The following is an 8118-nucleotide window of genomic DNA, read 5'->3' as shown; positions in this document are numbered from 1 at the left end:
CCCCCACTGCACATACACACACACTTCCCTCTATCACACCCACAGTGTGTAAGTGTACATGTGTGTCACTGTTTGTGTGTTGTTGTGTGTCTGTGTGTATGATAAGGCTGTATTGCTTTTTCCTCCAGGGAGGGGAGCTGGAGGGAAGAGAGGCAGTGCTAAATTGCACAGATAAGATCAATATGTAGTTATGGGGAGGGGCTGTTACTTTCCGAATGAACATTGTATAATATTGCTTCAGCCATATAGTGTTAAACCGATTATTCTTAAAATGTGATGTGCACAGCTTACCTGTCAAGGAATAACATTTTAAGGAGAATCATTCACTGCTTACTGATGACTTTTTACGCTTTTTCCTTCGGGATGCAGGAAAGGTTAGTTACGTAAGTGAGACGGTCCTCCCAAGGAAATCAGCAGTTCAGTCGTTGTTAATGATTAAAAACATCAGTGTTGTTCAGGTGGGAGCTGTAGTAATTATGTCCGTTGGGAGCAAATGAGGAAGAACTTGTGACATTGTTGCAGAGCGACCAAGCCCACAGAGGGACGAGGTTGTGCTTCAACAGAACCCTGGACACAGGAGACAGTCTTTGTTTCCTATGCCTTAAATTATTTATTTTAACCCAACCATGATCTTTCATAGTGACTTGAGACAGAATGTGTTAATTAACATTCAATCGAAAGCAAAATCTTACTCTGGATGTGAAACCTGGTCTCTGATCTCAAGGTCCTATCGTTTGTACACCCACCATTGACCCACCAGTGACATAACCACCTCCCTGTGACTCTGGTGCAGTTCATAAATATGGCGCTTAATTCACTCAAAAACAAACCCCACAAATACAAACAATTTAATATTGTATAAACATGATTTATAGGACACAAGTTTCTAAATAGGCTAAAATTCAGTGTAAGTATTCCCCTTGTATAATTCTCTCATGGCAAAAATGCCCTGCAAGTAATCGCCATACATGCTGGCTAAAAGTAGGAGATGTAATGCTGTTGGTCAATGTGTCAATATGTCAGTTTTGTTTATTGCACTCACACTATTGAAAAATTACACTTGCAACGGGGACACTGGTTCTGGAAACACAAGTTGCTGTTGATTTATTGAATGCAATTTTTCAATTCTGTGAACACCACAAAAATAAATTTAACTGACTTCAGTTGTTTTGGGGTGGATGCACATATCTCAAAGACAAATATATGACAGCCTTGACAAATAAAACCAAAGTTATCTGCATGGCTAATGCCACCAGAGGTATGTGAAAAAACAGCTTATATTTTAATTTGGGTGAAGCGACCCTTTAAAATAGATTCAAGATTCAGTGAGACTAACCATGAATAAGTCTCTGCCCTCTGCTGAGCCACTGCAAACTGTTAACCCTGCTGGCATTGGATGAAAACCCTGCAGAGCCATGTCCTCTGTCTTCCCTGCTGCCTGTCTCCCTCTCTCTTAGCTCACCCACCGTCTTAACAAGCAAAACAGCATGTCCTGCTATAATCACCATGATACATTAAACATAATCAGATGTGGTAATGAGGTCACAATTAAGATAATCCGTGCATTAATTATCAAATATTTCTCTGTCAACACATACTTATAAATAGTCCAACCCACCAATGGCTGTGGACACAATATTATGAATACCTGTGTAATTTAGAGTCCCAAAAATTACTGTCTTTGTAAAAAAAAGCAGCTTTGTTGATACCAGAGAGGTGTTTCTTGGCTTTTTAGAGGCTTGTTGTTATGTTGTTTCTGCAATAGTTTGTGTTACTTCTGTGTTCCTATTATCACCATCACTTTATAATCACCATGTTAACACCCTCAAGAATTATGATCCGAAAGCAATTACCATAGTTAAGTTGTTGAAGTTACATCTCAACATTATGAGCTTTAGTTACTGTATGGTCAAACATACAAGAACATACTTTCAAAATATAGACCATAATTACAAAAAGCAAGAGCGAGAGCGCAGTTGTATGATATGTGGCCACAAGTATACAAAGGATTTCAATCAAACATTTATATGAAGAAAGTGACCATTCGTAGCAAATAGTAATGTGGTTAGATTTGGTGGAGAAAGCTCTGCAGCAACGAGGATTCTGCAGGGAGAACTAATCTCCCATTAATAAACACACAATTGAACATTAAATCTGAATTAAATCAACAATACCACATTAGCAGTAGGTTATGGTAGTGTAGGGAGCTGTGACACCAAACGGTGTAGACGTGAATCAGCAGAGTAACTGTGATAAGTGTCAGGTTATAATGACTGTCCCTGTGCAGCATTCAGTGGATGAATGTGATTGGATACCACTAGTCAGCTGGTAGCCACACAGCTGGTGAACGAGCCAGTGATTGGGAATCATGAATGAAGCAGTTGAGTCCAATCAGCAAATGTAATCCCCGTTGTTCTATCTGATGTCACACTATGCTCCATTGTCGGGGGGGAACTTTAGGAACATGCAGGACATTACAGATGATGTTTTCATGGTTATTGTACATTGTAAAACAGACAGACAGACAGAAGTATCTTGTACCGGTTATAATAAGTTTTTGTCCCAGATCCATGTATCAGCCGATTCTGATCCAATGCTTATATTTAGAAGTTGATTACATATGTATCCGACACATTGAAATAACAGCTGTCAACTGCTGGCACAACTTATTTTATGAGCTGTTTGCTTGAGGTAGAGCTCATGCCACCAGGGTAAATGCATGTATTTTGCGTACTGCCAATGATTAGGACTGGTCAGTTGCATCTGCCTGTCCACTGTTGTTAGCAGCACCTTAGCAAAGATTTAGCCTGGTGGAGAAGTTGTTGACCTGCATATGAGCTGCTTGATTCAAATACTGATGATCTTGATTCTAAACTACGGAGGAACACGCTTAAATTACTATTAGGATATGAATTAAAGTTTCTTTAATCTAATCTTTGGCAAGTACAGACACCGGCTTTGTCATTTTAACCGTGAAAGTGATAGTCAGCTCCAGTGAATCTGTGTAATGTTGTTCACATTCTCTAATAAACGCTGAGAGAGCAGCACTGTTAAACTAGCTGACACACAGTAGAGTTCAATAACAAAAGATCAGATTTTGATCAGCTTCATTTTAGTCAATGTTGATCCTTTCAAATATGCCCGGATACCAATCTTTGTATCATCTATGGATGTTTATACTGACAATACATCACAGGATTACTTGTATATAAAAGTGGCCACTTGTAGCAAAGAACTCACTTGTGGTTCACTCTCCTCACATCTCACAGCAGGCAGCTGTTTAAATGAAAAAAGCTCTAAAACCCACTGTGTGCTACCTGCCCAGCACCAAACGGCTGACAGAAAGAGTTAGCAACTTGCTGGTGACCATGGTGGAGCATTTAGTTACTAATGAGCTGGATATTTCCCTGGAGTGAAGACCAAAACAGAGGTGAAAGGAAAGTAAATATTAGACTTGCATTCGTCAGCCTGAAACACAACTCATAATGAGCGAAGAAAAGTTTGAAACAGTCGTGCATTTGTTTAAGGAAACAGAACAACTAGGAAAGTCATGTGTGATATGCTGTCTCAGAAGACTTTACTAATGTTTATTCATCCAAAAACATGGCCGTGCATACTTGCTCATTTTTTCCACAATGCTTCACATTCAAATACTAATCCTCGCAAGCTGTCCAGTACAACGGCAGCCTTGAACTGTCGGCCAATACTGGAACAAGATTGGGTTTCAGTGTGGGCCTTGCCTGGGGGAGACGGAGAGAAGCTAAACCAGAAAATCTATTTCTCATAATTATGAATGAAAATGAATGTCTATAATTCACTGAGCAGAGCTCGGAGACACTGGGAAAAGGTCGGAGAAGATTCTGCTGTGATGTCGATTGAAACTATTGATTAGGTGATTACATACATTTCATATGTACTCTGTCTTGTATGAAGTGGAAAACATTAGGCTGACAGCAAAATCTAAGCTTTAAGAAAGGGAACAAGGTGTAGTCACTTGTGGTGTTCAATTTCCACAGTGTATTAAAAATTCAGCCATTTTTCAATTACCTTTTAAAACCTCATCTCAGTATAATCAAAGGTTTGCATTTGGAGTGTCTGCAGCAGACGCCAGCCCTGTATGTTTATTCATGTGAGCTCTGAGCCAAACTGAGCGGACCATCCATCAACGCACTCCGGATAGAAGTGACTTTCTTCCTCTTTCTTTCCTCACTCTGTTCAACACCTCCTCCCTCCACCGCAGAGTGGAATGTGTTTGCTGATGCGTGAACGCAGTAGCCACGACGGAGCACCACAGAAAACAAATGCCGTCCCCGGTCCCCGGTTGTTTCTGTCATGGATCATCAAAAGGAGTTCATTGTTATTACTTCCACTGTTACACTCCATGATGGAACAACAGACAGAGGGCTAGTTGTGATTGGTAGTTAAGACACATCGTGCTAAGAACACCTGCTGGTTGATAATTGTCACAACACGGCAAAGGGATACAATCAAGCGGTGTGATGTGCCGTGTGTGTGTATACTAACACACATGCATTCAGTCGTTATTATGCAGGCACAGAGACACAGACATCAACATACACACACACACACACACACACACACACACACACACACACTGTAATGGGCTAGTGTGTGGTTTAAATTCTCTTTGATGATGTGGATACCCCCCACTGTTAACCATATTACTCTGTACACATCAAACAGGTTGTTCTGGGAAGAAAAGGGGACATGATGACAAGACTGTGGCTCACTATTCAGCTCATCCTGATGCCAGGTTTTTTATTAAAAAAAAAAAGGTTTTCTCCTCTCTCTTTGTCTCTCCTTTTCTCTCTATTTCTGCTTTCTCTACCCTTTTCTCCTCTCTCTTTGTCTCTCCTTTTCTCTCTATTTCTGTCTTCTCTACCCTTTTCTCCTCTCTCTTCTAATCCTTCCTCTTCCTGCCTTTTTTGCTTTTGTAACTCTTGCATCTGTTTTCCTCATCCTTCTTTGCAAAAACAGCCTTTCTATAAATCTTCACAACATCCTGTTTTTGCTTTGTCCACATCAGCCTTTTTCTCGTCCTTATGCCGTCCCCTACCATTCTCTTTTAGAGTCACCTGGAGCTTGTCGCAGCATGCCACCCATCATAGCTGACCATCCAGACTATGTCAGTGTGAGTCACAGTTCACAGATGATAATGACCCTTCCCGGCTGCTATGTAACCAGGGACACACTGGGCTCCTCTAACCTCCGATCTAGCCGGCGTGTGTGTGCGCCCATGCATGTTTATTTCGGTGCATGTGTAAATGTGTTTGTACAAATTCTTTATGTGCAGAAAGGAAGTGGGGAAAAAAGATTCTACCATTGTGTTGATTTGTGTTATATGTGCAAATGCATCTATGTGTGCACTGAATTTACTGAACTAGAGATCTGTTTGGCGATGTCTGTACATGAGCCTATTGGTATGGATAGCATAGTGTGATCTCGAGTGCGATCTGTGCTCGCCTCCTCCCAACCGTTCCCCTCCCATCCCATTATTCCACCGCTACCTCCAAAGCCCCTCTAACCTTTCTCCTGCACACCCATCTGTCAATCATGTTCATTGCCGCATAGCAACATAGGGGCACTTGGTTCAGTGTTAATTGAACCCTCACAGTTTACATTGGAATAAACCAACATCCCTTATCTGTTATTCCTGAGGTAACCCTTGGTGTAGCCATTATTAATCACAGCACATAGCTCAGGGAATATCTATTGGCTGATAAAACATTTGGAAAAATGAGGTTGGACCCAATTGTATTTACAGACGCATTGGCTGAAAATTACTTTTATTAGTTTAAATCTTTAATGTAAGGCTGTTTTGTTCAAAAGAATGTCACCTCCATGTAAGTATTGTGAAGCTACCAAGCTCAACTCAACCAAGCTTCGTTTAATGCTGCCATTTAAGTCTGTAAACAGCAGACAACTAAATACTTCAGTGCATTTTATATATGTATTTTTATTTATTTCATCTAATTTAATGTATTGATTTAATTGTGTTTCTTCTGTCATGTTTTCTCTTTTCTTTTACTGTTGATTAATATTTTGTTCTGTTTTCTGTCAGTTACTGTATTGTGATGTTATGGAAACATTTTGAAAACAATGAAAACTAAAAAAAATAAAATGAATGTCTCTTGTCTTGTCCTCAGATGAGTCAGTGGAATGATCTTCCTTTAAATTGGAGTAAAAGGCTTTGCAGAAAAACACATTTTACCGTGCTTAAAGGTCACACCTTTTTAAGGAATATTTGTAGGTGGCACATTTTGCGTCATAACATGAATTACATAACAACATTTTATACAGATGGTCACTGTGCAGCTCAATTTAAGTACAGAGCAAACGTGTTTCAGTCCAGAGATCCCAGGATGTTTAGGGAATCATTCTTATGATGTTTTGCTTAAAAGCTTGCTCCTTGTTGAACATGTCTGCCATCATTCGAAGGGCGTCAGTATACTTCAAAAGAAATGCTTGTCCGACCATCTTACAGCATCCCAACACAGCTTCCCAACACCTTTTCAGCGTTATGAATTGGAGAAGCTATGTTTTACAATTTTTGTAACTTTCCGACACACGAAAATGTGACAAGGTCGCCCACTTAACACAACAATTCGCCAGGTGTGCAGAGGTGATAAAATATGCAGAATTTGAATTTGTTTTGCAAGCTCTTTTTTTTCTTTAGACAATTATGTCACATTTATCCCCACGAGGAGACAAGGAGGCAGAGTGGCCTTTTAGAACAAATAGTAACATTGTACCTTTAGACTTTCTGCCTGATTTTAGAAAAATGTAAAATGACATTAAAATAAATTCTGCTCAAATCAGTTTTTAATCGAATGCTTATTGGATCGATGCAATCTTATGTTCTTAGTGTCGCTTATCAAATTATTTCTGACATCTTTTGTGCCCTTATGAAATATTCAGTCACATAGATTTGGAATTTTTGCGTTTTGGCTTGATAGATGATCATCTCTCTGTTGAGCTAAATCCCTTTGGGGTGAGGCCACCTGGTTCTGCTGGAGAAAGTATTTTCAGTGATCCATATTATCAAAGAAATATGTTGGTGTCAAATTGGTACATAGTTTGGTTTTAAAGCAGAGGAATAAGGTTTATCACTTTGAAAGCTAAGCATTGCAGGATCTTGCATCATGGAACTGAAAACGAATGTAAAACAGAAATCATGGAGGATCTGTCTGATTGTTCTATGACAGGAGTGGTTTTCTTGAAACATCTCTGCCTCCATGTTCTCTAAATGAAATGACGTACAACCTTGCAACGTCTGTGACAAAATGTCATGTCAGTAATTGTCTGCAGCTGCTGATCCGCTCTGGAGCGAGGGTGGACTTGCAGTATTTCCTGCTCTGTCCCTCTCTTAATCAATTCACTGAGAGAAGGTTAAATTCTCTTCTCACAAGCCACCATTTCCACCTTGCGGGAGAGCCTTGGATAGAGATCTGACTGCAATCAATTGACCGTCTGTGTCATTACAGGATTAGCTCTACCTACAGCATGGTCACATACATCTGGAAGCTTGCCCAATAATGAGCAGGTAATAGAGCAAGTGACTGAATGTCCCCTGGGGAAGATTAGTGCTCCATGTCCCATAATAAGTACAAGACTGGGGAGTAACAAATAGCATGTAACAAAAATATACTCTGTTACCGTTGCACCGTTTGTAGATTCTTTTCAATAAAAGTTATGGGATTACTGATACACTTGACAGGACTGGGAAATAATTCAGTTTAGTCTTTATATATATTTGTGCACATCCACCAATCATTTTAATAATGTATATCAGAGAATGACATCAGTGTCATCCTCGGTCCTTGGTCTGTAGATCGGACCTTGGTCCAGGCTGAAAAAAATTCATAATCCTTATGAAGCCTATAATGACTTTGGTGATTCTCAGACTTTTACTCTAGTGCCATCACATTTTCGATTTTTTAGTGAAATTACATTTTGGCTGGATTGCCATTAAATTTGGTACAGACATTTCAGGTAACCCGAAATCCTAAATCCTAATGATTTTAATGTTATGTTTTAATATAATTTTCACCAAAGGTTTCACCAATCTAGTGAAACATATTAACATCTACTGGATGG

Source organism: Morone saxatilis, unplaced genomic scaffold (genome assembly GCF_004916995.1).
Source record: "Morone saxatilis isolate NCDOM2014 unplaced genomic scaffold, NCSU_SB_2.0 Contig11, whole genome shotgun sequence".
In the NCBI taxonomy this organism is placed as follows: Eukaryota; Metazoa; Chordata; class Actinopteri; family Moronidae; genus Morone; species Morone saxatilis.
This window is presented reverse-complemented; position numbering follows the sequence as displayed.